Below are 21,534 nucleotides of genomic sequence, written 5' to 3'. Positions count from 1 at the left end.
TACAAACTCAGTGGCCTAAAATAACTCAAACTTATTATCTTACATCTTCATAGGTCTTCAAGACATGGGTCTCACTAGACTAAAATTTAGGTGTTGGAAGGCCAACATTCCTTTCTGGATGCTTTAGGGGAGAATCAGTTTCATTGTTTTTGCAGCTCCGAGAGGCCTCACACATTCCCTGGTTTATGGCCACTTTCTCCATCTTCAAGGCCAGCAACAGCACACTGAGCTCTCACATGGCATCGCTCTGACCTCCTCTTCTGCCTCCCTGAGCCACTTTCAAGGACCCTTGTGATGACATCAGCCCGTTTGGATAATCCAGGATAGTCATCTCCACATCTCAGAGTTCTTAACTGATCACATCTGCAAAGTCTCTTTAAAGAGACTGAGTTTCCATGCCATATCTATAGGTTCCAGGGATTAGGAAATGGATATCTTTTCTTTTTCTTTTAAGGAGGGAATACTGTATTCTGCCTACTGCATAAGGCTAAAAAAGGAAAAGAAAAAAAAAATAGCTGTAGAGAAGAGGTTGGTAGGACAAGAGAAAAAAGAAATAGTTAACTCCTGTCTGATGACATAATACCTGGGATATTAAGTTCTGAACATGACAGGGAAAGGTGAATGATCTGGACCTGGAATGTGTTCAGAAGAGTGACCAGAATGGAGAGGAAATGTATAACTAAGTCATGTGAAGAATGTTTGCAGAATTTCGGACCAATTAGTTCAGAGAAGAGAAGGCCTGGGTGCAAATGCCACTGCCTTCAAGGATCTGAAATGCTGTCAAGGATTATATTTACTCTGTAACACAAAGGGAGAGATCATGTTAACAGAAGTTATCAGAAAGCAAGTCTAAGCTAAAGACAATAACAATTAAAGCTGAATGAAAAAGGAATTAGTAGTTTGGGGCAGGAAAGTTGGGAATTGATATTTGTGGAATTCGTAAATCATTTTCATATGTTATTGCATTTGAACTTAACAAATCTGAAAGAGTCTAGGTACTGGGATGAGGCAGGGTCCTGCTAGGAACAAGAATCCAAAGGAGATGGTTCAAGACACTTTGGATGGCTGTCAGAGAGGCAAGAGCCAAGTTAGGAGAGCTAACAGGGGACACCAAGATTCTCAGGGATTGCAACAGCAGGAAAGAAGCCTTTATTAGTCACAAAGAGGCAAATGCAAGAAATAACTTTATAATGGCCAGGAAAGAGTCTGTTGGCAAGATACCAAAGCAGCTGTAGACAGGGAAGGATACAACCAGAAAACACAGCCCGGAGCAGTCAGAGATCAGCAAAGAACTACCATGCCCTCTCTCTCCTTTTGCCATTCTCCATCTCCTAGGGGTGCCTTCCATTGGCCCAACCCAACAGGATGCTGGCAGGCAGGGAGACATGGAAGGTGCTTTCTGTAGTGGTCAGCCTTTGAGGGTACAGAGGAAGGAAGATGGATCATGACCAGCACAGCACCACTACATTTACTTTACAAATGGAGACATCAGATTTAAGCAAGCTACATAATTTCTTCAGGATCTCTCAGTAGAAGGTCTACGGTAGGGCTAGAATTCAGATCTGGGCCTTGGAAGCATCAGATCTTAAGCATTTTCCACAACAACGCACTGCTGTTTTCTCAGGGACTTCCCTAGCATTGGAAGTTACAGAGGAGGATCTGGAGACATTGGGGAAGGATTCACATTTGTAATCAGGGTCTGGATGAGATTTTGTCACTTTTTCTGCACAGAATCCTTAGACGCTGAGACTAGATCTACCTGATTTTTCCATTTCCTTTTAAACCTAACTGCTTTAAATAGCTTCCAGTGCTACAAAAAACACATGTACTCGTGGTAAATGAAAACTACTCAAGATTCTGTAGACCCTCTGGATAAGACATCATATTGCTTTTCTGTCTTTGCAATATCTATTTTTATCTGTCTGCCCTTTTATTAAGGAGGCCACAGGAATATTTTGAGAGGTATGCATTGAAGTTGGACGACCTCAGACTTCCAAGATACCTTTGATTGTTCAGAAATATGGGTTCAAAAAATGCTTTGTCATTGCTAAAGCTTAATACTAATAAATTTTGTCTCCATTATTCAACCCCTGGAAGTTGGCAATCATTATGAAATACCCTTTTCTGTCTCATGTGCCCAATCCTTCAAATAAAGGAGTACCTTATACAGTGCTACAAACATTGAATATGTAATATTGCTCTATACTTTGCAAATTCTGCCACAATAAAACTTCTCAAATATTTATGTGAAAACATGTGCTTTAAACTGATAAACTAAGATTAAGGGCAACTTCTGGTTTGAATAAAAATGATGTCCAAGAAATTATGACTAATGTATGTTTGAAGCAGCATTCACAGAAATAAGCAGCCATCATTCTAATTTGCATTTTGTTCTAAGAGAAGGGCATTTCTTCTGAAATGGATATGAAGAACTGCTCCCAACCAACACTGAAACAGTAGATTTTTGGTGAAATATATCAAAAGTGTTCACTTCGCTGTCTGCCTCATAACTCATTTGTTCCCTGAATAACAATGACAATGAATAGGAAAAAAAAAATACACAAGTCCAATCAAAATAAGGTGGTTGAAAATCTGCTGTATACTTTGCATCTTTGCATGAACACCCCAGACTTGTAGTCTTAAGACACTTGCGATTCAGAATTTATGGAACCAGTGTTCCCAAACATAGATGGCTCAAAATTTTTCCTTTTATTCCATTTGTACTGCCTCTTGAAACTTGCAGTGAAAGAACACACAAAGGTAAAGTTTGTCGAGTGTAATTATGCTCTTGGAAGAGTTTAGATAATTTGTGCAGCAAAAAATTGAGTAACAGTCAGGTTTGGAGAGTGAAAATTATGCAAATGATTTCCAATAAGGGAGTAATGAGGGAGATGGCTTCCAGGAGAGGTGCCCAATGAGAGAAGGGTTGAAAAGAGGGAACCTCCCCTTCCAGGAGAGAATGAGGATAAGGGCCTCAGGAGGAGTGGCATTTGAGAAGGGCTTAGGAGGATAGAGTGGATGGAAGTGGGTCCTAAATGTCAGCAGAAGGGCCCAGCATGCCCAGGAGCCAAACAACGTGCTTTGTTTTAACAAAAACTCTTAAGAAAGGGATTATCGTCATTCATAGGCTTTGAATTTCACAGAGCTACATCATGAAAATCCTTATCACCATTAGAAAGCCTTTATTAAGAATTTAGCTCTTCATGAGCATGCTGTATAAATGATACATGTTAAGATAGCTTCAAATATACATTCTCAAGCTGGGGTCAGCAAAGCATTTCTGTATAGGAGCAGACAGTAAATACTTTAATCTCTGTGGTCTCTGTCACTACTACCCAACTCTGTTCTTATGGTGAGAAAGCAGCCATAGACAATAGATGAAATTTTATTGACAAAAACATGCACCAAGCCATAGTTTGCTGGCCCTGTTCTCAAGTTCCACATGTGACGGGAAGCACCACAAACTGGCAGTCCTCAAAACACTCCCAGAGTAGGATTCAATTGTATTCTTACATTCATGTTTTATCTTTGTCTTTTTGCTAGAAAAATTTAAAGCCCACGTTCTCAAAAAGTCTTTCATAAAACTTTTTAGAACATTTTCATATTTATTGAGATACAATTTATGGCATAAAATTCACTCTTTGAAAGTGTTCCGTTCAGTGTTTTTTTTTTAAAAAAATAGTAACAGAATGATACAACCCTTACCACTAACTTTGACCTTCCTTATTTTTTAATTTTTTTTTATTTCTGCATATTATGGGGGTACAGATTTTAAGGTTTCAATAAATGCTCTTTCTCCCCCTTCCCCCACACGTCTGAGTTTCCAGCATGACCATCCCCCAGATGGTGCATATCTCACTCATTATGTATGTATATCCCTGCCCCCCGCCCCCTCCTCCCTGCCCAATACCCTATTACTGTAGTACCTATGTGTCCACTTAGGTGCTGCTCAGTTAATACCAGTTTGCTGGTGAGTATATGTGGTGCTTGTTTTTTCATTCTTGGGATACTTCACTTAGTAGTATGGGTTCTAGCTCTAACCAGAAAAATATAAGATGTGCTATATCACTGTTGTTTCTTAGAGCTGAATAGTACTCCAGGTATACATATACCACATTTTATTAATCCATTCTTGGATTGATGGGCACTTGGGCTGTTTCCACAGCCTTGCAATTATGAATTGTGCTGCTATAAACATTCGAGTGCAAGTGTCTTTTTTGTAGAGTGTCATTGGATCTTTTGGGTAGATGCCCAGTAATGGGATTGCTGGATCAAATGGTAGATTCACTTGTATCGCTTTAATTCATTAGGTATTAATTGAGCATCTACTGTCTGTCCATGCACAAGGTTTTTGCTCTTGTTGTTTTGCTTTGCTTTGATTGTTTGATTTGGTTTGGGTGGCTTGGTAGAGAGCAGGGCTAGTAGATTGTTGGTAATGGGAAAAATGTAAGACATGGCATGTCTGAAGCAATTAACTAACACCATAAAAAAATCAGAAGTGAGAGTACTAAGTTAGGTAACTTAGTACTGTGGAGACCACACATACAGCACAATTTTCCTCCGAGAAGGGTGGGGTAGGGGTCCTAAGCATGTGGTTCATAGACCTGTAGAGAAGACTTGGATTTGGATGGATGGCATGCAGAAAGAGTAAAGAGTGGATTCCAGGGAGAAGGTGGAGCTATGAGCAAAGGCCTAGAGACTACAGCAGCACAGCCTGTGAAACAAGCAGCCATTGGACAGCTCCACCTGGGATGTACGCAGGACTGAAAATGCGACTGCCCAGGGACAGTAGCACAGAAGCTGTGGGACCTTAGGAAACTGAATTTAGAGCTGATACAGTGGGCAGGAGGATTATCAGAGCTTCCTGGGAGGTGAAAGATATAATTCAAAGACTGTTTTTAGAAGGCTCATAGTTGTGCATAGGATAGTTTGGATGGAAAAATCTGGAAACAGAGAAGCTTTATGGGTACTGATTTTAAGTGCAGGAGTACATTTAATTATTGAACAGAGATTATTTGTACATGAGAATCACCTGAAGTACTTTTTGGGGTGTGTGGTTAGCTGTACTTTTTAATAAGCCCCATGGACGGGTCGGAGGCTCTACCTTGTGAAATTAGAGTTAGATTCATGGTTTTCTCCTTCTTTTTCTTAGAATATATGCATTAATTATATCAAAAATCCCTTAAAAGTTCTCTGATGATTTGGATTTTATGGAGTAGCAAACAAAGAATGATGATTTTAAAGGCAGAGGAGCTGAATAAATTATATAGTATATTTTGGCAAGCTCTTAGAATATCTGACTAAAATAAATCCTTAAGCCCAAGCATGTTTTAGAGATTTCAAACTTTAGAGTTACTCTACAAAGGACGCTGCTTGCTCTGAGTCGCATGCACAGTGCAACCCAAACACCTGTATATGTCGGGTAAATGTTAATGTATTCTGTCAACAACAGATTACCTTACATGGCTAAATTACTCAATGCCATTATCTGTGCCAGCCATCTGTAAACCTAATCCCCTCTGTGTTCAAAAATCCCGAGCGCCTGCTACACTATTTTTATTTTACATTCCTGCATAAATCTGGTAAGCTCAATATGTTACCGCAAATTCTCAAAAATCAAAGGCAATCTGCTGGCCTATAAAACACCAGTTACTGAAAATCGAAGGGTATAATATGTTAGCAATTCAAGCAGTCAGTAAACAATCTTTACAGGAACGGGGTTGAACCACGCTAACTGAACCCCTTAGCTTAGGCCTGCCATAAAATCAGATATGTTCTTTCAGTACACAGTGCAGGCTTAGAACCCATTCATGTATTTCATATCTAATAAAAATCTGAAAAGTTGGCCTGATTGGATTTTAAGTGATGCAAATTTGAAAATCAAATAGGCAAATTCCCTTTAGACTTCAGCTACTTAGATCATAATTGTAAAGAACTACAAATTACATTTACCACACTATTGAATTCCCCAGAGACTCAATATGAAATTTACAGAAAGGGGACAAATATTTGCAGGTGTGTTTTTTGTTTGTAACGAATGCAATTTTCTTTCACACAAAATGCCTCTGATGTCACTACATTTTCTTAAATACAAGGACTAAATCCTGTTTTCTTTCAGAAAATCTTTATTGATCTTAAGTAATAATGCTAATGCTTTATATATAATGCTAAGTTATATTTTAGCTGAGATTAAATTTTTCTTTACTCAGTAATTATGTAGCATACATTTGCTTTTCTATTTACACATTCAGTCATATAACTATATTGCTTGAAGAAACGCCTAGGAATCTACTCTCTGAAAATATTTCTATAAAAGTTTAGAAAAATCAATCTTCCTTCAATTACAGTTAATGCATATAAAAATATCCAGCTCATAGTATTCAAATAACTGTGTAAAATATGGAAAACAATTGGAGAGGCAGCATTGTGAAGTCCCACTTTTTTTAGCATTATCAAGAATTTTAGAAGCTAATGAGTCTCCTCATTTTTAAATGAACCCCATTATCCTGAATTCTAAACAAATCTGAATACCGGTTCCAAAGTTAAAATGGTCTTCCAGTAACACACACACAAAATTTACAATATCAGCATCAAACAGTCTAAAACTTTCCTATTTCATTTGAAGTATTTTCAAATATGAAAGAAATTTACAGTTATAGAGGCAATAATAACTCCCATGTTATTCCCTCATCAAATCTAAACAAGGCCTTGGGGGTCATAATATATTAATACTTGCAGTTTACAATATGAAAAATAAATGGTATCCCACTGAGATTGAAATTCAAAGCAAAGATCATTTAATTGTATATACTGTTTTTTTTTTTTTCCCAAATCCATCTGCATTTTAAAGTTTATATGATACCTTTCTTGTGTAAATAAACATCTCCAACTTCTGTGGCTATTTATAAATAATTTGGTAGGGATTATCAGACTGATAGGTTAAAATAAATATGTTGAATAGTCAATAATACTTTCCTGGAATAGACATATGGATTGTTTGCTCTCGGATACATCATCTCTTTCTTCTCACTAATTGCCAGTTTTGCTTTCTCACATCAGTACCTTCTCTCATAGGAAAACAAAAATAGTAATACTATGTGCCATGTGCTATTTGCAGCACTCCACTTATATTAGCCCATTTAATTCTCACAAATACAACATTGGCACTATCATTTTCCCCATTTTATAGATGAACAAACTAAGTCAGGCAACCTATTGTTAGCTATTTGGTTATATCGCTAGCTGTCATAATGACATGGTATTCCTCCTATTCACATTTCAATGCAAGAGATAGCAACAATTTAATTTTATTACTCAGATAAACTTGATGGTATACACTGGATTCACCAGCCAGCCTCCGTGGATGTGGTACTGTGAGCATCCTTTGCACACAGTTCTGTTCTAGTGCAGATGGATGAAATACCGGCCAGGTCACCTGACTGCTTTCCATAGGGATCTCACTCTCCTGACAAAGGAACAACTCCCTATTGACGACAGATACGATTACAAACTTCTCTTCCTTTTATTCACCTAGCAAATATTTACTGAGCCACTTGTGTGCATAGGCATTCTGCTGTGTGATGTGGGGGCAGCAGAGACTACTGCACGGCCCAGCGATACCCTTCCTGCAGGTAAGGGACAGGAAGGCTGGGTGCCTCAGCCATCTAGGTGATCTGTGGTCCCCGTTGCCACATGGTTCCTTGGGTTAGTACCTTCTTTTCAAATGCCCTCCCATGTGCCATCTTCACATGGTATCAACTTATCCAACCTGCCTCTTCAAGTCCATAGCAAACTCTGCCTCCTTCATAAAATCCTTCTAGTTCTCCTTACCTGTCTTTTCCCCTCTCCGGGGGCATTTATACCATTCCATCATACAGTGTCTGCATACTTATCTTCTAGGTGCTGGAATATAGATGCTGGGGCAGAGCCTGTATCTCATAGAACCTTTATACATCCCCATATCCCAGCACCCAGTGCATGGGGAATACTTACTGTCATAACAATAACCTGACAAGTAGCAAACACCTGACAAGTACTTATTATGCTAACTCATTTTGGTTGAAACTTACCTACATTTGAAACCAATCTAATGACTTGCAAGTTCCATCGAAATGCAAATCTTAAATTCTTTTGTTTTGTTCCCGAGTCTATTGCTTTATAAGAAAGGCTATTACCTTATAATATTAATATTATCTGTTGTATCAGTACTTTCTTGCATCATTACAATGTATAGTATTATTTTTAAAACCCTAGAAAGCAAATGAGAACTCCAAACCTCCAATTTCAAGACAATAAATCTTCTAGACCCAATTGGACATACAATCTGTTAAAATGTAACTAGGAAATGCAATCTATCTATGCATAAGAGAAACTTCTCCAATCCACATGAATAAAGGGCTTCAGAGAAAAAAGGAAAATGCTCACTAAGGAGTCAGATTCTCCATTGGAAGTGATGATAAATCTGTTCATGATCACTGCAATTTATTTTAACATACTGAGTACTATTCCAGAATTCTGATAGTGACTTCTGCTTATGTAGGATTTAAAGTGCAATAAGGTAGTACTTCTAGGCCTTACATGATATAACCACTGTTAAAATATAATTTATATATGCTAGAAACTTCATACATCAGAATGTTTAGTGTGTGGGATTCTGGATATTTGATTATTAATATCTATTAATAAATTAGTCCACTCCCCCTCCCCTTAGCACAACATAATTATATCTGCCTTTGGAGGTTGGTATGCCCCATGTCTGAGGGTCGTTGCTATAAACAGTTTTCGGTGCTTCTGTAGAACAATAGAAGCTGTGGCTCATTGTGAGCCAACCCTGAAAGTGACTTTCTGAAATAAATCTCTGTTGATTCACATCAACTACCAGCTCCCAGTGGGCACCCTTCTTACTGAAAGTAACAAAGAGTTTTTAGCACAGTGGGGAGGCCCCGGTGGGGACTCAGAACACAGTGTCTGGAATGTTATCAACTTGTCTGATAACAGGCCTCTATCTTATAATTTCCTCCTCTGAAAGGAAAAGCAAGATTAAATTATAATGGCCAGCTGTGACATTCTTAATTTGGCTAATTGAAATTTTGATGTAGTTAATATTATAGTAATACCAGGAATTTATCTTGATATCATTAAGATATATATTTTGATATAAGAGCTTAAGAAAAATACTATTTGAATAATCTCCTTTATTGGGCAAAGTTATGACTCAGTGCTCAGTTCAAAGTAATAAACCCTTAGTTCTGCTCTCTTGTAATTAACAACATGATTCAAAGGGTCTAAAAATATTTCTATTATTGTGAAATATTGATCATTCCTCTCATTCGGTGTTAAATAAGAAATGGAGTAAAGGGTAGAGTCAGGAGACATGGCTGTGGTTCCCTTTTGGCTTTTGTTAGTGATTTTGAGCCTATTAATCTCTCTGGGCCTTGCTCGGTTCTCTCACCTGGGGGCGGAGGGCATTAGACCAGATGCATGCAGAGGGTTCTGACCATTCTAACAATGTATAATTTTTAAATTTCCTTCTTCTGCCAATGTGCTTCCTTCTGACTAAAATATCCTCTCTAGTCACATAACTTCTTAACAAATCAGCCCAAGCTTCACCCCAGTTCTCCAGGTCTAATTTAGTTGCCCCCTCCTTTCTATCCCAGCGCACCCTGTGTACAGCTCCGTCTCAGCGGCATAACAATAAAGCCAATGTCGGATAACTTGTGAGTCCCCAGAGACTTGGATTCCTGGTCCCCAGTACGGTACAAGGACATAATGTATACCCAACTGAACATCGGTGAATACATTAATTTCTCTAGAATCCCAGAGGATAGAGCTTGTGACTTGTATTCATCTCCAGAATCTAGCATGATACTTGGCATATAGTAGTTACCCAAAGAAGTAAATAGATATAATTGAATAAATAAGTCAAAGAATCTAATGTTTCTCTGATTTTGTATGGAGAGTTAAATTGTCCCAGTGTATTAAAAAAGACAGACACAGAGAGAAAGCGAGAGAGAGAAAGAGAATTGACCATTTTGAACACTGAACACAAAAGATGCTAAGTAGGCAGAAAAAGAACATTAAAGCCTTTACATAAAAAAATAATGAAAAGATTTATATCAAATGTTAAAGGCAGTTGTGTTTGGATGATAAGAGTATTTTTTTCTGCCCTATTTAATTTTATATATTCCAATGCAGGGAGCATTAGTACTTTTAGTTCAAACAATTTTTAACAAAACAATAAATTTATTTTTGAGAAAAGGCAAAAATATTAAGTACTATTATCTTGCCATTGCCCTTCTTAAATAGCAATGCATATGCCTGCATATAAATGTTGATACCTGAAATGCAGTGAACTTGAATAAAACATGTGTTCATAAATTGTTTTTAATGAATCTTAATGAGCTTAATGAAATGTTTAAAACGATGCTGTCACTATGTATGGAGAACATTGTTTGAGCTTCTTTCTCCTTCTCTGCTTATTGAATATGACAGTTTCTTATGACTAATGCATATAATTTGAATTGTTTCACTTTTCTACTCAAGGATTTTCTTTACATGCTTAAGATGTTAGTATGTTTCAAAGACGCACTCATGGATTTCCTTATATGAAGCTTTTTGTTGTAATCAGTTTCAAGCTCAGATTTCCAGGTTTTCACCCCACTGTATTTTGTGATCTCTGATTTCTGTAACATGACCCAATGTCAGTAGCCCCCCTCTATTCTGGAGTGATCCAGTGGCCTATGTAACCATTGGTAAGCTATTGAAATATAAGTGAAAGGGTAGACATTGTGCTTGAGTAAACTCCTAGACATCTAAACTCCTCTCTAAATATGAGTCATCACCTTAAAGTCAGGTACCTAGATGACTTGTTGACTAAATGAACCAAGTTTCAAATATAGGCTATGAGGAAACAAAAGCTGTTGTTGAGAAGCAGACTGAGTTGAAGGTGTTAATATTTGAATAATGGTGCAGAGGAAAATGGGTCTGAAAGTCAAACATGGGAGCAATGCTGGGATCAGGAGGATCTGTGTAAGGTGGACCTAGAAGCCAACCAGCTGGTGAGAAATGCAGAAACTCAAGACTTCCAGTCCAAATATATGTTTCTCAGTAGGCCTGTTGTGGCTTCTGAAATTCTTACTATAAGGACCACTCCTTTAGGATAAAGCACTACAAAGGGGCTCCTGACTTATGTGACTCAACTTACAATTTTCTTACCTTTTAATGGTGTGAAAGCAATACACATTCAGTAGAAATCGAAATCTGAACACCCACACAACCATTCCGTTTACTACTTTAAGTGAAGTATTTAATACACTATTATACATGAGATATTCAACACTGTATTATAAAATAGTCTCTGTACCGGATGATTTTGCCCAGCTCTAGGCTAATTTAAGCATGCTGAGCATGTGTAAGGTAGGCTAGGCTAAACCATGATGTTCAGTAGGTTGCCCTATAGTACCCTTGAAAATACCAACAGAAATGTGCCAGAGGAAGGAAGTAGGACATCCAAGAAGGGACAGTAAACTTACAGCTGCAGACCTGCATGGATGACTATGTCTTGATTAACTGATTTTTCATGGCTGCCTTTTTTCAGGTACTAGGCCAAGGAAGAACCTGGATAGAAGAACTGAGAGTTGAGTGAAGGATTTATAACAGGAGTAATGAGTATTCCCATGCAAAAATCAGTGCCAAAGTTCAAATGGGTATTTATCTGAAGTTTTACATTTGCGATAAGCATTTTGCAATTATCTTTAAAAACATCAAAAAAAGGGCTCTTGTCAGAAAGGTCCAGAAAATTTGTAGAAAATTTCTAAAAAACATTTGTATTTTGTTCATTTTCTTTACATATAAATTTGCTTTTAGATTTTATAGGCTCATGTTCCTAAATACTAAAACAATATAATATAATTTCTAACTGTATATAATTTATAAAAAGGAAAAAAAAGACTGAATATTAACTTTTGTCAAAATATGTTAGGCAAATCAGTAGGGTGCATGTGTCTGTCAGAAAATCATGTGAGTAGGAATTTTCAAAATTATGTAAGTAGGAATTTTTTTCTATAAACATTTTTATAATTAAACATTGCTGACATGTAAGATTGTTCATTAATATACAACTGTATCTAGACTGGTTACTAAACTTTTAGTTGTAATAGCCTTCTAATTGAGCTTATTGACAAATGGATAATTGTAGAATAAAAAGTTAGGATATTGCAAACAAGAAAACACATGAACAAAATAAAAATAAAATTCCCAAAGGAAATAGCATTTTGGGGGAGAAAGTAAATAATGTGCTTTAAAGAAAAACCATAAATATTAACAAAAGTGATTTTAAAATACCACAGAAAATAAAGTAAGTTCAGTATACATATTTTATAGCTATTTCAAGAGAACAATCATTTTAATATTCGATATAAGCAGACAGGTAAACACTATTGTAGTAGAAAGACAGAAAGTCGGAAAAGGGCAGGCTTACCCAGAAAGTTAAGTCTCAAAAATTCACAAGTCTAGATTTGGAATCAGATGCTTCAAGCTAATTCCACTACCCACGTCTACATAATCAGGCACCCAACACACTCAGACATAAACCAATTGGTGCGGTACCTTGAATGTTTTTTTTATAAAATGCTAACAACAACATCTATGTCTGAGAGTTCTCAGCTTGGTAAAATTCCCTTTCATTCTGTGTTCAAAATCCTATCATATAACTGAGAGTTCAGATCACGCCTCTGCTTTTCCACTGTTCCAGGTAATACGATTATGTTGAAACTCAGTGCTCAGCCACCTATTAATATCAATCTTTTCTAGACTGCTGCATGCTATCGTCTTTCAGTGATAGCTGCCTGGTCTTTAATGCAAGAGCCTTAGAGAACCAAAGGTTTTATTACATTAGTATGTTTCTGACCAATTTTACCTTATCTACCTATTCAGTTTAGCTTTAAAACACAATTAAAATCTAATTTATCTGATCTCTGGATTCTGAACACTATTTGGCAATGGATCTAACAGCCTTGTAGTAACTACATTACTACACATTGTGCCCTAAGGTGCTCTAGATAATACTTTTTTGAAAAATTGGCAAGTGCCATTTAAAGCTACAGCACTCTCTTTGGGGCCGCCTCCATCTCATTTGAAGAGCAAATGCTTTGTCCTTATGCAAAAAGTGCATACTATGACTTTATACCTGTGATTTTAGTCATAATTTATGTGCATAAATGTGAATAGATCACTCGTTTTTCTTACATTTTGATTCACTTTCTAAAAATGTTGGATAATAAAATTTTCTGACAGCTATAAATCCCTCCAACACACACACAAGAAAGTGTCTTAAAATTTTCCAAATTGTGAATCTACTCATATGTGTAAGTGTTACATGAAAAATATCTTTATTTAGAATGTCAGTCCAAATAAATTCCCATTCCTGTGCTTTTGATACTCCATTTTCTGAAACTGTGAAAAAAACCCCATAATGTTGATACTAATTCACTTCTATACATCAAGCTCTAAAATGTATATGCTTATTCATATCATTATATATCTATAAAAACAAAGGGCTCATTTGCCTTTATACAATGAAATAGACAGCAGTGAGCTGAGCCTCCTGTACCTCCTCATTTTCAGCTCCTCCTTGGTTGGGAGAAGAGAGCAGGTTTGAAGGCGCTGCTATTTTTGAGGGCCAGCCACTGTTCCAGGCATTTTCATATATATTGATCTTATTTAACACTTAAAATAGCCCTGGGAAGTTGGTATCACATCAATCAAATCCAAGTAACACAGGGTTAAAAAAAAAAAATGTCTTCCAACAGGTGTCATGATTTATAACCCCATCCTATAATAGGTTAATGGAATGAATCTTAGATGCTGTGCAGAATGTCTACAAAAGTAGAGGCAAGGACCTTCTCCATCTCCCAAAGATGATTCTTAGATAGAACCTGAATGAGACAGTAGGTGGCACAGAATCACTTAGAGAGAAATGGAGTCCTCTCTTAATTGTCTTTCAAGTCTTCTGATTAAGTCTAAAATAAAACCATTGATTCTTTTACTGTAAGCCTCCCCAACCTTTTTCTAATCTTCCTTTTTAATAGAGGGAGGAAGCCTGAGGCAAGCCTCAGCATCTACTTAGTATATAATTTCATGTTCATGTCACTGTATTTATCTTTTGTGGTTATCTTCTACTTAATGACAAATGATACTGATGTCTCTTTGAAGGTATAGCAATATGCCAATAACCTCATAAATACATATGATTTTAAAAGTGAGTAAATTTAGAGAAATATCAAGTAATGGGAAGTGTGTGAGAATATGGGAAGAAATCATAAGGGCGAAGAGACATGCCTAAAGACTGGAGACGTTACACGCGCTACGCTTGGTGAAACACGAGATTGCCTTCCAGGCCATGTAAACTGGCCCCAGCTTACAAGCAGGTTGTTTTCTCAAATTCTAAGCTTGTTATTTGGAACACTGATAGTAGTTTCCTTCAGAAAAATGCTATACATGGTTGTTAGTTTTTCCAGCTAGGCCAGAAAGCCCTAACTTAGAATATGGCTGAACTGGCTTACGTATGAAATAAAAATTGATTTTTAAAACAAAATGCTACCTAATACTATTATAATGCTTACAAATGAAGCATAACTGAAAACAAAATGATTAATAAATCTCCTTGTACTTATTCTGAATGGCTTTTTTTTGGGGGGGGGGAAGGGTAGGAATCTGCTTTAATGAGAGGCAGGGAGCAAGAGATTATGGAAAGACTTCTGGAGGTCAGTGGCATTATTACCTAGGTCTAATTTCATCTCAGAATGATAGGGAGTTCCTTCAGGGCGAGACTTAGCAAATATGATAAACAAAGTGCCTCTTTAATGGCTTTTAATTTTTTTTTTATTTTTTAACTCATAAGAACAGAGTTCATAATATGATTAAAAAAAAAGGGGGGGGAAGGTTGGTGTGGAGAAGGAGAAAGAAAAGCCAATAGACTTTAAGCTTCAGGGATCTTCCTCTGAATAGTCTCCTTCTGAATTCTGGCATCTCTCATTTATTTATTTATTCATTGATTGATTGATTATTTTGTATTTTTTTTTAAATTAGGGCTCCCAAAACTGTATAAATTTTAGACCTCTACCTATGAAAAGACTGTGAAACATCTTTATATAGGCAGAAGTAGGAAGATGAATGAAAGTGAGTAAAATGGTTATGCAGGTATCCAAAAGACAGAAGTTTCCCTAGATAGCCTTAATTAAGCCTGTCTACAACTGGGGTGGGATCAAAGGTGCTGGAAATGAAATGAACTCATGGAGTTCCCAGGGACAGCCACTAGGTGGCGACATTAGGAGGTCAGAGAAGATGCCAGGTAGGCAGAGGAGTGGGGAAGGTTGGGGGAGAGAAGAGGATGAGAGGGGGTTAGTTGTATTCACATATACCTCTGTTCCCATATGGCACATTGGGGAAGTGGGTTCATAACTAATGGATTTTCATCATTCCTCCTTTTCACAGCTGAGCAAATTAAACAATACTGTAAACTGTAGACTTTTACCTTTATAAAGCTCTCTGCTTTCAAAGCATTCACCACTGAATGCTCTCTCGGTGACTATCCAACAGAGAAAAAAAAAAATCACCCCAGCATGGGAAAAAATTCAAAAAAAGAAACCTCTCAGAAATACTGAGGAAACTAGTGGTGCTTCAGAAAGAAAAACAGATTCAAACAAATATTTTTTTCTTTGCATTAAGAATGCACTGAATAGAGCATATTGTTCTTATAAAGCTTTTGAATCTGATGTCTTATTAGAAATCCTGTACCAAATAAGAATAAGCCTTTCCTTTTATTTATTATTAAATCTCTCTTCATTGCCACTCTACAGCCTCAGCATGCAGATCGCTTAATTACGAGGAAACAGTTACGGCATGCAAGTCTGCCCTCTTCTGGGCATGTCCTTTGATAGACCAAGGAACTGTGACTTGCATTTAATTTTCATCTCAACAATTCAGTAAATAAACCTAAAAAGGAAAAATACCACTCACAAAGGAAATCTCTGAAGGCAAAAAAGAACACAAGATGCATTATTTATCATTGCCAGGCTTCTGTCAATATTCTTTGGAAAATAATCAGCAAAACCCAAAACTTTTTAAGGTGAGCAATTTGCAAAATGTGGTCATTTCCACACCCCATCTAGACTTATGCATTAGTTTTATGTATAGTCTTTCTTTATATAACTGTAATGTGACACATATTCGTCTATTTCAAAGGTATTTAAACTTTAGAATTTCACTAGGGCATTGAACAAGGTGGGTCACACTGGGCTGATGATGAGATCAAAAATCTAGGACTCTAAAAATAAATGATGGACTCTCTTTGTGAGGAGACAGTCTAACAGGAAAGTGTGGGCTCTAAAATGGGGTAAAATGTTAACAGGTAAATATGAGTCAAGTATATTCTGACGTTCTTTGTACTTTTTTGGGCAACCTTTTGTAGGTTTGAAATTATTTTCAAATAAAAATTTTAAAGCAGAGAGACAGATAAAATGGATGCTGGGAAGAGCAGAGTTTAAATTGTGATTCTACCTTCATATGACTTAGGATGAGAAATTGAACTTTTCTGAGGCTCTGCTTCCTCATCTGTAAAACAGAGATAATAATGTTCTTGCCTAGAATGGCTGTCAGAAGAAACAAAAGAAGTAATAGGTACAAAGCACCTGACACCATGGCTGGCACAGAGGAACATGTCAATAACATAGTTGTTGTTATTCTCATTATTGTTAATATTTTGGGGGGAGGAAGACTGGTTTCCACCAAGGAGATATGCTAACTCTGCTTCCCCTCTCTGGCAAACATCAAACAAATATATCAAGCGTCAGTTCTTAACTTGTTAAAATCTATGCAATCCATAATCTGAGCCAAATAATTTTTGAGGCCTATTTATACATTCATTCTAAAATGCCTCTTGGGAAACCACTCCAAATTTCTACTCACCTTCTAATGTAAAACCTTGTTGCATTTATTCTAAATCTATCTCTTTTTGGTAATGCTACCTACATTTGGAATATAGGATAGGACTTAAACCATTGGGCTAGATTCTTCCATTCCACAAAAGGGTCCCGTGTCTTTCTTTGGGGAGAACGAGGAAGAGCTCCGCTCACACCCCTCTACAGTATCATGTCTGCTGGTATCTAACCCTGAGCTGCAGAGTCAGGACACAGGTTTCCCCAGGGAAGCAGCAGCCACTCTCCAGACCCACATGTCCTCCCTACTTGGGAAGCTCATGGACTGTCGAAATGGGGCTTGCTACTGGGATGAGGTAAGGAAAATGGGCTTGGAATTCAAGGAAACCTGGGTTTAAACTCAAGTCCCACCTGTAATAGCTCTTGTGACATCAATCAAATTAACTTATTTGAACCTCAATTTCTTCATCTATAAAATGGGGACAATAACTCAATGATCTTAAAGAGTTCCAGAGTTAAATTAATATATGATTTTAAAAGTAGGCATGTTATTGTTGCTATTACTGTTTTGCTGTTGCTGATATTATTATTATAAAGTCTTGTAATCAGGCCAAGTTTGTTTTCATCTTCTTACGCTCGAAGTCAGAAAACAGAATTTCTTTAAAAAACATTTTAGATAATAGGTAAAATTAAAATAGTTCAAGATATTTTTAAGGTTTTGGCTATAGACTTCTTATATAATTTTAAAGCTATACTTTAGAAATTATGCATCCTTGCTTTCTCATTTTTATATAATAAATAAAATGTTCATCAAAACTTATAGTCACAGCTTAGTGTAGACCTATACTTAAAACACAGACCTCTGTTTTCATTGTGGTTTCTACTACCTCATGTGACTTCCTTAAATTTTATCTTATATTTATTATTGATTTTTAAATTCTTCATATACAACATTAGCTGGAAATGAGATAAAGCTGTCATAATTACCCATAAAATATCAAAGAACTAAAACCACATAAAATATTAATACAGATATATGAAGCCCAAAAAACATTTTAAGCATGCTTAAAAGTATATAGATGGTAGAGTCATGTAAAAAAAAAAAAAGTTTCCAGAAGCCCAAAGACCTGGATTTGAATTTCAGCCTTATTGCTTGATTTTTAGAAAATGAAGATAAAAATCCCAGCCTATTAGTGTTGTTAGGAAGATTCAATGTGATAACATATAATACTCTTGGTATATAATAGGAATGTAATAAATGTTAGCTGTATCTGTCTGTCCTTTTTTTATACCAAACCTGTGGATCTCTGATGTATGTGGTAGTCTACCCAATTTACACAGAGGTTGTTCAGTAAATACCAATGTGAAAATGGTGACAGTGGCAATGATGCTAACACAGAAACAAAAAATTTATATAAAGCAATAAAAATAGCTACAATTATCCAAGATATCCACAAGCAAAAATAAATAAATAAATAAAGCTAACCAAATATATATGCGTGAAATATTCTCTGCTAGCTGGAAACTAATCTAAAATGACATATGTACATAGAAAAATAAATTAATGACCAGTGAAACACACACTTCATCTCAGAGATCAAAGGGATCAATGCACAGTATTATAGTGGACACATTCAAAGTTCCCTTGTCTGGAAAGCAACAGGGACCTCTCATTGCCCATGGCATAAAATATGAAGTGAGATGGTAAAAATGATAGGAAGAAGATAGAGTGGTTTATCAAGTTTGTAACTCAATGTATCTAATGAATAGTTTAAGGATCTAGTTTTGAAACTATTCTATTAAAAATTGGCCTGGTTTATACTTATACAGTCGTGAGTACTCTTAAATCAGCAATTATATGAAATGTAAATAGCACTATATTAACACTTAACATTGAGAATTATTTCAATATTATAAATTGTGTAATCCATAGTATCTACAGATAGAGTAAATTCTAAAGGTTGGTCTATTTACATCAGGAATTAAAGCTGGAAAAACTTTTTAAAATGAAACCAAAACTTAAGATTCAATTTAATTGCTCTAGAATTAAGAGAACACAAAAAAGTAAAGAAAGAATCTCACATACAAATACTTTAACATAGGTGGCTGAGAGATGGCCAGGGATAGAAGACAAAACCTCAAAGGTTTTAAACTATTCTCGAATAAACAATATTCTCAAATCCCAAGTTCATTCATCTTCTATATTACACAGCTAGCTTTTCCCCTGCTCCTTTTTCCCTTTTGTCTGTTTCTTCTCTCTTCCTTCTATCATTTATCTTCTTCATCACTGTAAAACTATCAGGCAGTACCTTTTCAGAGCAAAGGAGGACTCTGGAGGTAGAAAGTAGAGAGAAAGGGCAGGTCTAGACAGACTTTTGCAATGTGTGTGTGCAGTAGTAAGACTCTCTCCCCTCAACCCTAAGTGGATAGGGCCCCTGAGCAAAGTATCACCTTGGATCACAATGTACTTCAGTGTCCCCTGCTTTGTAAGCTAACCCCATCAATAAGTCAGAATGTCTGAGAGAGGCTAAATTAGCAATTCCTGAAAGCATGTATATTAAATGCCTTCCAGAGACAACTGTACATATCTAAAAGATTAGTGCTGGAGATTTGGGGCAGCATAATAGGGAAAGAGGAGAGGAATTCTGAGGGCAAGTGACCTATTCAAGATTTATAAATCTTTGGAATCTCATATTTGGATTAGAAGCCTTGCAAAGTATTAAGCTGAACTTGCTTGCCTATATTGCCTTTGAGAACACATCTACTTGTCATTTTATAGTTGTCTGCCCTCTTCCCCTTTTTGAGTTCTATCATCTGAAAGAAATAACCAACTCTTCTCAAATTATCTGGGATGAGATGTATTAAAAAACAAAAACAAAAACAAAAAAACTTCCAATCCATTGTGGACTGATTAACATTTATAAAATCTATGAAATTGCTGTGACAATGTAAAATTGCTACAAAAGTTTCTAAATGCTGATTATTATTGTAATTATCTGGTTGTGAACTAATAATACTTTATGGATTAGCACTGGTCCTCAGAATACACATTGAGGGGCGCTAATACAAATTGATTAGGAAATGCATCCTTCTGCAGGATCTCACTTAGATGTAGGATTTAAAAAAGATGTAGAAGCAGAGAGTAGGGATGATGGTTAGCAAGGGCTGGAGGGTGAGGTTGGGGATGGAAGAGAGAAAAGAAAAAAAAAATCTTTATAATGAAATTGTGTATGTTAAAAGGTATCCAACTATTCCTATTCAGTATGATGCTGACTGTGGTTTTGTCATATATGCCTTTTATAATTTTGAGATTTTCCTTCTTATGCCTAGTGTGTTAATGATTTTTATCATGAAATGGTTCTGAAGTTTGTCAGATGTTTTTTTTTCCATCTTTTAAAAATTTATTAGCATACAATTGTGCATAACATTTCTTTACAATTAAAAAATATTGTTTATACTGGTTGTTTTTTTTTTAATGAGAAGATAATTTTTTTTTTAATTTTAATTTTTATTTTTTTTATTTTGGCATATTATGGGGGTACAGATTTTAAGGTTTCAATAAATGCCCATTTCCCCCCCTCCCCCCAAAAGTCTGAGTCTCCATCATGACCATCCCCCAGATGGTGCACATCTCACTCATTATGTATGTATATACCCACCCCCTTCCCCCCTCCCACCTGCCCAATACCCTATTACTGTAGCACCTATGTGTCCACTTAGGTGCTACTCAGTTAATACCAGTTTGCTGGAGAATATATCTGGTGCTTGTTTTTCCATTCTTGGGATACTTCACTTAGTAGCATGGGTTCCAGCTCTAACCAGGAAAATATAAGATGTGCTATATCACCATTGTTTCTTAGAGCTGAATAGTACTCCATGGTATACATATACCACATTTTATTAATCCATTCTTGGATTGATGGGCACTTGGGCTGTTTCCACAGCCTTGCAATTATGAATTGTGCTGCTATAAACATTCGAGTGCAGGTGTCTTTTTTGTAGAGTGTCACTGTCAGATGTTTTTTATGCATCTATTAAGATGATCATATTCCTACTAAGAACTGGAACAAGACACGGCTGCCCACTGTCACTTCTATTCAACATAGTGCTAGAAGTCCTAGCCAGGGCAAAATGGCAAGAAAAATATATTAAGGATATACAAGTCAGGAATGAGGAAGTCAAACTATCACTTTTTGTGGATAATATGATCTTATACCTAGAAAATCCCAAAGATTCTACCCAGAGACCCCTATGATTGATGAATAAATTAAACAAAGTCTCAGGTTACAAAATCAATGTACATAAATCAGTAGCATTCTTATATACCAATAATAGTCAAGCTGAGAGTTTAATCAAAGACTCAATACCATTCATAATTGCTACAAAGAAAATAAAATAACTAGGAATATACTTAACCAAGGAAGTGAAAGATCTCCACAAAGAGAACTATAAAACACTTAGAAAAGAAATTGTAGATAATACAAACAAGTGGAAAAACATATCATGCTCATGGATCAGCAGAATCAAAGTTGTTAAAATGTACATCCTACCCAAAGTGATTTACTGATTCAATGCAATTCCCATCAAAATACCAACATTA

At 36.3% G+C, this 21,534-nt stretch overlaps 1 protein-coding gene across 1 annotated transcript in view; it reads right to left on the bottom strand.

The window, feature by feature from the left end:
• CTNNA2 (catenin alpha 2) overlaps positions 1–21,534 on the bottom strand; it is a 1,049,805-nt gene that overhangs the window by 646,100 nt on the left and 382,171 nt on the right. The window lies entirely within an intron of this gene.

Source organism: Microcebus murinus, chromosome 3 (assembly GCF_040939455.1).
Source record: "Microcebus murinus isolate Inina chromosome 3, M.murinus_Inina_mat1.0, whole genome shotgun sequence".
Lineage (NCBI taxonomy): Eukaryota > Metazoa > Chordata > Mammalia > Primates > Cheirogaleidae > Microcebus > Microcebus murinus.
Note: the sequence above shows the minus strand (reverse complement) of the source record. Positions and strands in the feature narration are given on the sequence as shown.